This window comes from Rattus norvegicus, chromosome X, assembly GCF_036323735.1.
Source record: "Rattus norvegicus strain BN/NHsdMcwi chromosome X, GRCr8, whole genome shotgun sequence".
In the NCBI taxonomy this organism is placed as follows: Eukaryota; Metazoa; Chordata; class Mammalia; order Rodentia; family Muridae; genus Rattus; species Rattus norvegicus.
Window position 1 is genome coordinate 140824973 of NC_086039.1, and position 12141 is coordinate 140837113.

Sequence of the window (12141 nt, forward strand, 5' to 3'; positions counted from 1 at the left end):
ATACATATACAAACACATATATATATATGCATATCCAACTCTATAAAGTTTTTAAGGCTTTTCCTTTGGTGGCTGTTGAAGTGTTAGAGCCTCATGCATAAAGCATAGGCATCATCCCCCTCTCCAAGATAACGACTTTGCAAAGACGTTCAACTTGCTGATGGTCATTCTCCAGTCCCTATGCAATCTGAAGGAAGACTTCTGCTGACTACTGCTGGGTGCTACTGGATACTGGCTTATTTTCAAATTAAAAATTATCATCATCATCACCATTATCATCATCCTCCTCATTGTGTGTCTGTATTGGAGGGAAAGGATTGAGTTCCATGGCATTCATGTGGAAATATAAGGACTGTTTTGGGAATCAGTTATCTCCTTCTAACACCAAGTCTAGGAACTGACCTCAGGTCTTTGGACTTGAGTGGTACTTTTTTTCAACATCCAGAGCTTCTTATTAACAGTAAGATCTAGGGGTACTTTTTATAGCCCCAGTTGGCCCTTTGGCCTCTGGCATACTCAAACTTCCAGCCCTTGGAGTAGAGATAGTGTTTGGTGTGGCTGTATGGGATTTCTCGGGCCTTGCCAAAATGCCTGTACACTTCTAAGGACAAGAAAGGAGCACAGTGTCTAGGTTCTTCAGGGACTCTAGCCCCAGTTAGTCTAAGGTGAACGTCTTACCACCACCACCACCACCACCACCACCACCACCCCCAGCCTTGAGACTGTGACTTTAGGTTGGCCACTCAGTGCACACACCTTCAGCTTGGGCACTTCCAGAATCCACACATCATCTATGCCCATCCCCACAACCACAACTCTTTTGTTCTCCTGGCCAGGAAGCTTCATCTTTCAGATCATCTGGGACAGGGACAGAGGTGGCTAGTTAGTGCAACTCAAAAAAAAAAAAAACAAAAAACAAAAAACAAAAAACAACAACAACAACAAAAAACGTTTCAGCACAACCTGATTGAAGGTGGAGTTAGTCTGGCCAAAAATTCATACAGCTTGACCAGCAGCCGCAAGTGGATGTCCTGGCTCCTGGGCTCCTTGTGCCAAACTTTTCAGTTCTTGTGGTGAATATCAACACCTACGATGGCGCCTTCTGCTCAGCCAGGTCCAGAAAGCTTCTTTGGCTCTTTTATTCAGTGGGCCATAGCACTGGCTCAACATTTGTTCCTTCTGAGTAAATCTGCCACCGGTTCTGTCCTTTCTACAAAGTAGAATATTACAGATTTATGCAGAAAGGCGACCCTTCAGAATGTATAGACTTGTTCCTAGAATTCTCTGTAATACCAGGCTGGATTGCCCCAACAAGTGAGTCTTGGGAAGACGGTCTCATCATTCTTGAAAATAGAGGTCAGGAAGGAAAGCAAAAACAAGATGGCCAAAAAAACAACTAGCCTGGGCCAGGCAAAAGGACTAAACAACATATGATCCTGAACTGAAAGAAAATTGCTATAAAGACTATTGTTGGTAAATTTTGAATTTGAATTATACAGTAGATAGTATTGTTTGTCTCATGCCCTTTTGTGATTATTTTCTTCTCCAATATTTTCTTGAAGAGGCTTACATGAAAGTATCTGGAGAATGATATTCAGGAGATCTGCAACTTGCAATGGCTTGGCCAGAACAGTTCTGACAATATGTGTTCATTTGTTTATATGTATACGGTATAAAAAGAGATGGATGGAAGTTTGCAATGTTTTATGTGGCAAGTGTCAATGATGAATGAGTCTTCTTAAAGGGCAAGTGTTCACTTTTTGGTTTGAGTGTTTTCATGAACGAAGCAAAAATTTCTGGTTCAGGAGGGAAGAAGAAGCCATCAGATAAAAAGTGGAGGAAGAGTCTAGAGATATGGGTTAGTAATGGCCACTTGCCTGATATGTCTAAGAAGCAAAGTTCAGTCATAAGCACTTCAAATAACAAAGCCTCAAGCCAAACAGCCACACATGAAGGGAAAGACTCTAAGCTAACTTATCACAGAAATGCTTTCACATCAACATTTATAGGATATGTATAAACAAGGAAGTTTTATTCAACCATAAAGAATAATGAAATTACATCATTGCAAAATGTTGTGGTTTGCCTTGGAGTTCTCTCTGAATTTGTAAAATAAAGGCAAGAGCGCTAGATTTCGGCAGAGGGAGGAGTCAGGAGCGAGAGGGGGATTAGATTCAGAGAATAGGGTTAGAGAAGACAGTTGGTGACAGTTGAGCCAGTAGAACCTGAGCAGTGGGGGAAAGGATTGAACAGTTGAGAGAGTGAGAGAGGAGAAATGAAGATAGGGGGGAAGGGACAGTTTAGAGACATGATGGGGAACTGAGAAGAGTTAGAGGAGACAGGAGATGGAGAGAGGGGAGAAGCTAGGAGTTGTTGTGGGAGGAGAAACTAAAGCATGGAAGAGTTGATATAGTTGAAAGAGTGAGTAATGAAAAAAAGTGGGAAAGGGACAGTTTAAAGACACGATGGGCAACTGAGAGAGGATGAGTTGGGAGAAAAGTTAGAGGAGACAGGAGATGGAGAGAGGGGAGAAGCGAGTAGTCGTTGTGGGAGAAGGAGAAGCTAGAGACCTGGCAAATAAAAGGTACAAGGGATAGATGGTACTGGGCTTTATATGTTTAAGTGGACAATTATATCTTACCAATTGGATTTAGGATTACTGTGTTGTGTGTTCTTTTATGTGAGGGTTTGAGTGTAAGAAAGTGTGTGGCTGGGCTGTGTTTCCGCCAAGATATCTAACAGATATCTGGGACACTGAGGTGTAGGACCTAGCAGGGTAAAAGTCCAAACTTTACCGTTTTATTTTTATATAATTACAACAACAGCAAGAGGTAGGATACAACTGGAGGTAATAGTCTTTACTAACTCAAATCATGTTCAGAAAGGGTAATACTGCGGTTTTTTTTCTTGCTCATGATTCTGAATTTCATCTAAATACACAAAGTCATATGTGCATGCAGGACATGAAAACAGAAATGCAATGGTCCAGGTAAATAAAAGGGACTAGCAGGAGGAGAGACGAGAGTCAATGTAGAGGGCAAGGGAGCACCAGAAGAATTTGTTCAGTTTACATTACTGTAAATATATTGGTTCTGTATGTGTGCATGATGTGTGTGTATGTGTGCACATGTACACATGATGTGTATGTGGAAGTCACGGGACAACTTATAAACTTAGTTGTCTCCTTTGCCATTACATGGATTCTGAAGATTGAATTCAGGTTACAAAGGTTGTGTGGTGAATGCCTGTTCCTGCTAAACCATCTTATTGACCCTCGACATACATTTATATATTCTTGTACAAAAATGGCCTTTCGGTCTGCACCTCTGCCAGGGCAGACCAGCGTGTCTGTCCCTCTCAACAACCCACAGTCTGCAGGTCTCCCAGGAGATCTTCTGTTACCAGGGCAACAGGTAAGACACCCACTCAAAATAACCACAGCAGCTAGGAACTGCAAGGACCGGCAGATGCTGGACCCCTCCCTCTGCACAAACCCTAACTCCCTTCCAGTCTGGAAACCCACCAGGGCAGATCAGCATGTCTGTCCCTCTCAAGAATCCATGGTCGGCAGGTCTCCCAGGAGATGTGCTGCAGCCAGGACCATAGGTTTCCCAGGAGATCTGCTTCAACCAGGGACATAGGAGTCAGCTCCAGAGACACCTAGGCCAATTAAAACCAGAGATAACCAGCTCATGAAAAGCAAGTACCAGAACATAAGCACAGAAGCCAATATAATTTAGCACTATCAGAACCCAGTTTTCCACCATAGCAAGTCCTGGATAGCCCAACACACCTGAAGAGCATGATAATGACCTAAAATCCAATCTCATGAATATGATAGAGACATTTAAGGAGGATATAAATAACTCACTTAAAGAAATGCAGGAAAACGTAGTTGTTTCCCTTAAAGAGGAAACAAATAAATACCTTAAAGAAATACAAGAAAACACAATAAAATGGGTGAAGGAATTGAATAAAGCTGTCCAAGACCTAAAAATGGAAGTAGAAACAATAAAGAAAACACAATGGAGGCAACTCTGGAAATGGAAAACCTAGGAAAGAGGTCAGGAATTACAGGTGTAAGGATCACTAACAGAATACAAGAGACAGATGAGAAAATCTCAAGTGTAGAAAATATGGTAGAAGAGATTGACACAAGGGTCAAAGAAAATTCAAAACATAAAAATCTCCTAACTGAAAACATCCAGGACACAATGAAAAGACCAAATCTAAGAATACTTGGAATAAAGAATGAAGATTCCCGGCTCAAATGACTAAAAATACGTTCGACAAATTATAGAAAAAAAAAAAACCTTCTCCAACCTAAAGAAAGAGATGGCCATAAATGTACAAGACGTATATAGAACACTAAATAAATGGAACCAGAAAAGAAAATCCTATCACATAATAATCAAACACTAAATGCACAGAACAAAGAAAGAATATTAAAAGCTGTAAGGAAAAAAGGCCAAGTAACATCTGAAGGCACACCTAGCAGAATTACACCAGACTTCTCACCAGAGACTATGAAAGCCAGAAGATCCTGGATAGATGTCATGCAGATCCTAAGAAAACACAAATGCCAACCCAGGCTACTATATCCAGCAACAAATGCCCAAAACAAAGAAAGAATATTAAAAGCAGATGTCATACAGACCCTAAAAGAACAACCCAGGCAAAACTATACCCAGCAAAACTCTCAATCACCATAGATGGAGAAACCAAAATATTCTATGAAAAAACATACAGATTTAAACAATATATATCTCCCAAACCAACCCTACAGAGGATTCTACAAAGAAAACTCGAACACAAGGGGGTTATCTACACCAAAGAAAAAACAAGAAATTAATCATCTCACCCAAAACCCAAAAGAAGAGAATCACACACACATAATACCTCCAACAACAAACATAACAGGAACTAACAATCATCTGTCTTTAATATCTCTGGACATCAATGGATTCAATTCCCCAATAAAAAGACATAACTAACGGACTGGATATGCAGGCAGGATCCAACATTTTGCTGCATACAAAAATGAACTTCAATAACCAAGACAGACACCAACTCAGAGGAAAAGGTTGGTAAATTTTTCCAAGCAAATGGTTCCACGAAACAAGCTGAAGTAGTCATTCTAATAGCCAATAAAATACTTTCAACCAAAAATTATCAAAAGTGATTGAAAATGACACTACATTATCATCAAAGGAAAAATACATGAGACAAAGTCTCAATTCTGAACATCTATGCCCCAAATCCAAGGGCACCCACATTCATAAAAGAAACTTTAGTAAAGCCTAAAACACACATTGCACCTCACACAATATTAGTGGGAGACTTTAACACCCAACTCTCACCAGTGGACAGGTAATTAAAACAGAAACGAAACAGAGACACTCCACCACACTACATATATCTGCATACAGGAGCTGGTCTAAGCCCCCCCCCCCATACCTTCCTGGACTAGCCTCACGGGTAGAAGAAGCACATAACCCATGAACCAACTGAGGTCCCAGGGAAGGAGAAGGCTTCCTGGGGGGGGGGCATTCTCTCAGAGACAAGAGGGAAGAGGAATGGGATGAGGAACTGTTGGAGTGTGAACTGGGATGAGGAGGCCATGGCTGGATTTTAAATATAATAAAAATAACAACAACAAAAAATAATGTTTCTATGAAACCCAAAACTATATTACTATATTCAATAAACGTATTCTCATAAATTGGGGAATAGCTTTTGGAGGGACATCTGGAACATCTGCTCAGAGTAGGTGGCCTGGGCGTATTGGTTTTGCCTGCCAAGCAGCAAGGTTAGTGTGAGGAAACACAGACCCAAAGCAATTCAGAATTGTTTGTGATGATGCACTTAGGGAGTTTGTCTCCTAAGAATCAAAGTTGACATGCTTTTCCAAATTATTTTTCAGAAAGGTAGCACTGAAAAGACAAAATTTAACTATACCTATGAAAAGAAAAAATATCGTTTCTCATTGTTAATATGTTTAGTTAATACACATGCAATTTAAGGAACATGAACCAACACTTTCAAGGTACACAGATTTCTGATTAATATTTCTGTGGTGCTTATTACAGCATGACACATAAAGCATGGTGATCAGAAGGGCTACTGTAGAACCGTGAATCATGTAAGTAGCAAACTGGCAGCTGTCAAAGGAGGTTCAGTGAATTGCTAAAGTGGTAAAGCATGAAATACAAAATCAAATGCTTCAAGGAAAAGGGTGTGGCCAAGTCTACATTGGCTTTGACAAGAGAGTCACTATGAGCTATATGTGATGATTTCAATCTAATTTCAATCAAATCAGAGATTCGGTATTCTATCACACTCACTACATTGAATTCTCAATAGCCACACGTGCTGTGTAGCTATCATATTGGGTACCAAAAGCACAAGCCCTTTTTCTCATGGCAGAGAATTCTGTTAGACATTAGACAACACGTGAAGTGAGATAAGAGACATAAAGTGTCCAATGGCATTTACTGATATGGCTATCAGAGGTAATCTTGCTAATAATATTTCCAGGAGAAGGAAAATCAGAGTATGGCATTAATGAAGATAAAGAAATTGAAGTAATCAGTTTCAAGGCTTCTTCGGGAACTTTGAAGGTGCATAACTGCTGAAAAGGGAACCTATGTAAAATATATTTTAAGAAAAAAGTCTTAAAACCCTATGGGGTTCATGCATGTTACTGAGAAAAATATGCAATTGTTAAATTGCACTTCCCAAGCAAGTAGACAGGTTGAACCAGAGTTTGGGTGACAAGGCTGTGTGTGGGAAGAAGTATCTTCTCTTGTCTGTAGAGAAGACTAGAGCAAAACTAAGGGGACGACTGTAGACTTGGTGGCAGGAAGGCTGTTTTAGTTAGGGTTTTACTGCTGTGAACAGACACTATGACCAAGACAACTATTATAAAGACAACATAAAATTGGAGCTGGCTTACAGCTTCAGAGGTTCAGTCCCTTATCATCAAGGGGAGAGCATAGTGGCCTCCAGGCAGGCATATTGCAGGAGGAGCTGAGAGTTTTATATCTTTATCTGAAGGCTGCTAGCAGAAGACTGACTTCCAGGCAGCTGGGTGTGGGTCTTAAATCCCATACCCACAATTACACACCTACTCCAACAGGACCACACCCTATAATAGTGCCACTTCCTGGGCCAAGCATACAAACCATCACAAAGGCTAGGGAATTTTAATCTGAAACTTGCCATTTTACAGAAAATTGGAACTGAGTTTATTTTCTGACTGGAGAGCAGGTTATGAACAGAAAGGTGTAATGCAGGAGGAGAGAACAATCCTAGAGTTGTGGCTTTTGAGACTAAACATCCATTAGAATCCTTTGGTAGGTCTGCTGAAGCAGAGTGGTTGGCCCCAGTTCTTGGGCTCCAAGTCAGTAAAGAGGATGATCAACAAAGACGTTGCATTTCCAGCAAGCCCCCAGATGATGCTAGTGTTCCTCTGACCCAGGAACTCCACACGATTTCCTGAGTAGCAAGTTTTGTGAGAACCATAAATATTGATGGCAGGGAAGAGAGTAAGGATGGTCAAGAAGTTGTGCAACAGCACATGTGCAAGAGTAGACTAGATGAAGCATAGGAAATGTTAGAGAGTAAAAAGAGTTCTATTAAAATGTTGACTGATACTTCAAACGAGGCCAGAAGTCTAGATAATGAAGTGATTACTGAGACAGATTGCCCATTTGAGTGTCAAGGTAGAGAGTCAACAACAGAATTTGAAACCCTTAAATTCTTTTTTTTTAAATTATTTTTCCGTCTTTATTAACTTGAGTATTTATTTACATTTCGATTGTTATTCCCCTTCTGGTTTTCACAGCCAACATCCCCCTAACACTTCCCCCTCCCCTTCTATTTGGGTGTTCCCCACCCCATCCGCCCACCATTACCACCCTCCCCCCCAAACAATCAACAAAGGGGTTCGGTCTTGGCAGGGCCAAGGGCTTCCCCTTCCACTGGTGCTCTTACTAGGATATTCATTGCTTCCTATGAGGTCAGAGTTCAGGGTCAGTCCATGTATAGTCTTTAGGTAGTGGCTTAGTCCCTGGAAGCTCTGGTTGCTTGGCATTGTTGTACATATGGGGTCTTGAACCCTTTCAAGCTCTTCCAGTTCTTTCTCTGATTCCTTCAACGGGGGTCCTGTTCTCAGTTCAGTGGTTTGCTGCTGGCATTCGCCTCTGTATTTGCTGTATTCTGGCCGTGTCTCTTAGGAGAGATCTAAATCTGGCTCCTGTCAGCCTGCACTTCTTTGCTTCATCCATCTTATCTAACTGGGTGGCTGTATATGTATGGGCCACATGTGGGACAGCCTCTGAATGGGTGTTCCTTTTGCTTCTGTTCTAAACTAGCCTCCCTATTCCCTGCCAAGGGTATTCTTGTTCCCCTTTTAAAGAAGGAGTGAAGCATTCACATTTTGGTCATCCTTCTTGAATTTCATGTGTTCTGTGCATCTAGGGTAATTCAAGCATTTGGGCTAATAGCCACTTATCAATGAGTGCATACCATGTGTGTTTCTCTGTGATTGGGTTACCTCACTCAGGATGATATTTTCCAGTTCCAACCATTTGCCTATGAATTTCATAAAGTCATTGTTTTGATAGCTGAGTAATATTCCATTGTGAGGATGTACCACATTTTCTGTATCCATTCCTCTGTTGAAAGGCATGTGGGTTCTTTCCAGCTTCTGGCTATTATAAATAAAGCTGCTTTCCTGGTTGCTGCCGCCGCAGAGAGCCCTTGGGCAGCACCCCGCGAGCAAACTTGAGCCTCGGGACCACAGGTAAGACCAATTTGTCTGCTGCAAGAGAGCTGCCTGGTGAGATCGGGACACACAGAGGCAGAGTTCATCTAGGACCGGGCACGTCCTGTGTTTGCAGGAGGTCCCACGCCCGCGGATCCCGGGCCCGCAGCAGCTCTCTGCTCCCAGACCCTGTGGGAAAGAGACCGCACCGCCTGATCAGGTGGGCACTCCTGAGGCTGCAGAGCGGAAGAGACCACCAACACTGCCCACCCCTGCCCACATCCCTGGCCCAAGAGGAAACTGTATAAGGCCTCTGGGCTCCCGTGGGGGAGGGCCCAGGAGCGGCAGGACCCCTGCCTGACACACCACCGGAACCTGAGGGAAACAGACCGGATAAACAGTTCTCTGCACCCAAATCCCGTGGGAGGGAGAGCTGAACCTTCAGAGAGGCAGACAAGCCTGGGAAACCAGAAGAGACTGCTCTCTGTACATACATCTCGGACGCCAGAGGAAAGCACCAAAGGACATCTGGAACCCTGGTGCACTGAAGCTCCCGGAAGGGGCGGCACAGGTCTTCCTGGTTGCTGCCGCCGCAGAGAGCCCTTGGGCAGCACCCCGCGAGCAAACTTGAGCCTCGGGACCACAGGTAAGACCAACTTGTCTGCTGCAAGAAAGCTGCCTGGTGAACTCAAGACACAGGCCCACAGGAACAGCTGAAGACCTGTAGAGAGGAAAAACTACACGCCCAAAAGCAGAACACTCTGTCCCCATAACTGACTGAAAGAGAGGAAAACAGGTCTACAGCACTCCTGACACACAGGCTTATAGGACAGTCTAGCCACTGTCAGAAATAGCAGAACAAAGTAACACTAGAGATAATCTGATGGCGAGAGGCAAGCGCAGGAACCCAAGCAACAGAAACCAAGACTACATGCCATCATCGGAGCCCAATTCTCCCACCAAAACAAACATGGAATATCCAAACACACCAGAAGAGCAAGATCTAGTTTCAAAATCATATTTGATCATGATGCTGGAGGACTTCAAGAAAGACATGAACACACTTAGGGAAACACAGGAAAACATTAATAAACAAGTAGAAGCCTACAGAGAGGAATCACAAAAATCCCTGAAAGAATTCCAGGAAAACACAATCAAACAGTTGAAGGAATTAAAAATGGAAATAGAAGCAATCAAGAAAGAACACATGGAAACAACCCTGGATATAGAAAACCAAAAGAAGAGACAAGGAGCTGTAGATACAAGCCTCACCAACAGAATTCAAGAGATGGAAGAGAGAATCTCAGGAGCAGAAGATTCCATAGAAATCATTGACTCAACTGTCAAAGATAATGTAAAGCAGAAAAAGCTACTGGTCCAAAACATACAGGAAATCCAGGACTCAATGAGAAGATCAAACCTAAGGAAAATAGGTATAGAAGAGAGTGAAGACTCCCAGCTCAAAGGACCAGTAAATATCTTCAACAAAATCATAGAAGAAAACTTCCCTAACCTAAAAAAAGAGATACCCATAGGCATACAAGATGCCTACAGAACTCCAAATAGATTGGACCAGAAAAGAAACACCTCCCGTCACATAATAGTCAAAACACCAAATGCACAAAATAAAGAAAGAATATTAAAAGCAGTAAGGGAAAAAGGTCAAGTAACATATAAAGGCAGACCTATCAGAATCACACCAGACTTCTCGCCAGAAACTATGAAGGCCAGAAGATCCTGGACTGATGTCATACAGACCATAAGAGAACACAAATGCCAGCCCAGGTTACTGTATCCAGCAAAACTCTCAATTAACATTGATGGAGAAACCAAGATATTCCATGACAAAACCAAATTTACACAATATCTTTCCACAAATCCAGCACTACAAAGGATAATAAATGGTAAAGCCCAACATAAGGAGGCAAGATATACCCTAGAAGAAGCAAGAAACTAATCGTCTTGGCAACAAAACAAAGAGAATGAAAGCACACAAACATAACCTCACATCCAAATATGAATATAAAGGGAAGCAATAACCACTATTCCTTAATATCTCTCAACATCAATGGCCTCAACTCCCCAATAAAAAGACGTAGATTAACAAACTGGATACGCAAAGAGGACCCTGCATTCTGCTGCCTACAGGAAACACACCTCAGAGACAAAGACAGATACTACCTCAGAGTGAAAGGCTGGAAAACAACTTTCCAAGCAAATGGTCAGAAGAAGCAAGCTGGAGTAGCCATTCTAATATCAAATAAAATCAATTTTCAACTAAAAGTCATCAAAAAAGATAAGGAAGGACACTTCATATTCATCAAAGGAAAAATCCACCAAGATGAACTCTCAATCCTAAATATCTATGCCCCAAATACAAGGGCACCTACATACGTAAAAGAAACCTTACTAAAGCTCAAAACACACATTGGACCTCACACAATAATAGTGGGAGATTTCAACACCCCACTCTCATCAATGGACAGATCATGGAAACAGAAATTAAACAGAGATGTAGACAGACTAAGAGAAGTCATGAGCCAAATGGACCTAACGGATATTTATAGAACATTCTATCCTAAAGCAAAAGGATATACCTTCTTCTCAGCTCCTCATGGTACTTTCTCCAAAATTGACCATATAATTGGTCAAAAAACGGGCCTCAACAGGTACAGAAAGATAGAAATAATCCCATGCGTGCTATCGGACCACCACGGCCTAAAACTGGTCTTCAATAACAATCAAGGAAGAATGTCCACATATACCTGGAAATTGAACAATGCTCTACTCAATGATAACCTGGTCAAGGAAGAAATAAAGAAAGAAATTAAAAACTTTTTAGAATTTAATGAAAATGAAGGTACAACATACCCAAACTTATGGGACACAATGAAAGCTGTGCTAAGAGGAAAACTCATAGCGCTGAGTGCCTGCAGAAAGAAACAGGAAAGAGCATATGTCAGCAGCTTGACAGCACACCTAAAAGCTCTAGAACAAAAAGAAGCAAATACACCCAGGAGGAGTAGAAGGCAGGAAATAATCAAACTCAGAGCTGAAATCAACCAAGTAGAAACAAAAAGGACCATAGAAAGAATCAACAGAACCAAAAGTTGGTTCTTTGAGAAAATCAACAAAATAGATAAACCCTTAGCCAGACTAACGAGAGGACACAGAGAGTGCGTCCAAATTAACAAAATCAGAAATGAAAAGGGAAACATAACAACAGATTCAGAGGAAATTCAAAAAATCATCAGATCTTACTACAAAAACCTATATTCAACAAAACTTGAAAATCTTCAGGAAATGGACAATTTCCTAGACAGATACCAGGTACCGAAGTTAAATCAGGAACAGATAAACCAGTTAAACAACCC

At 41.7% G+C, this 12141-nt stretch overlaps 1 pseudogene; it reads right to left on the bottom strand.

The window, feature by feature from the left end:
* Positions 1–351: 351 nt before the first annotated feature.
* Rpl18-ps13 (ribosomal protein L18, pseudogene 13) overlaps positions 352–12141 on the bottom strand; it is a 43365-nt pseudogene continuing 31575 nt past the window's right edge.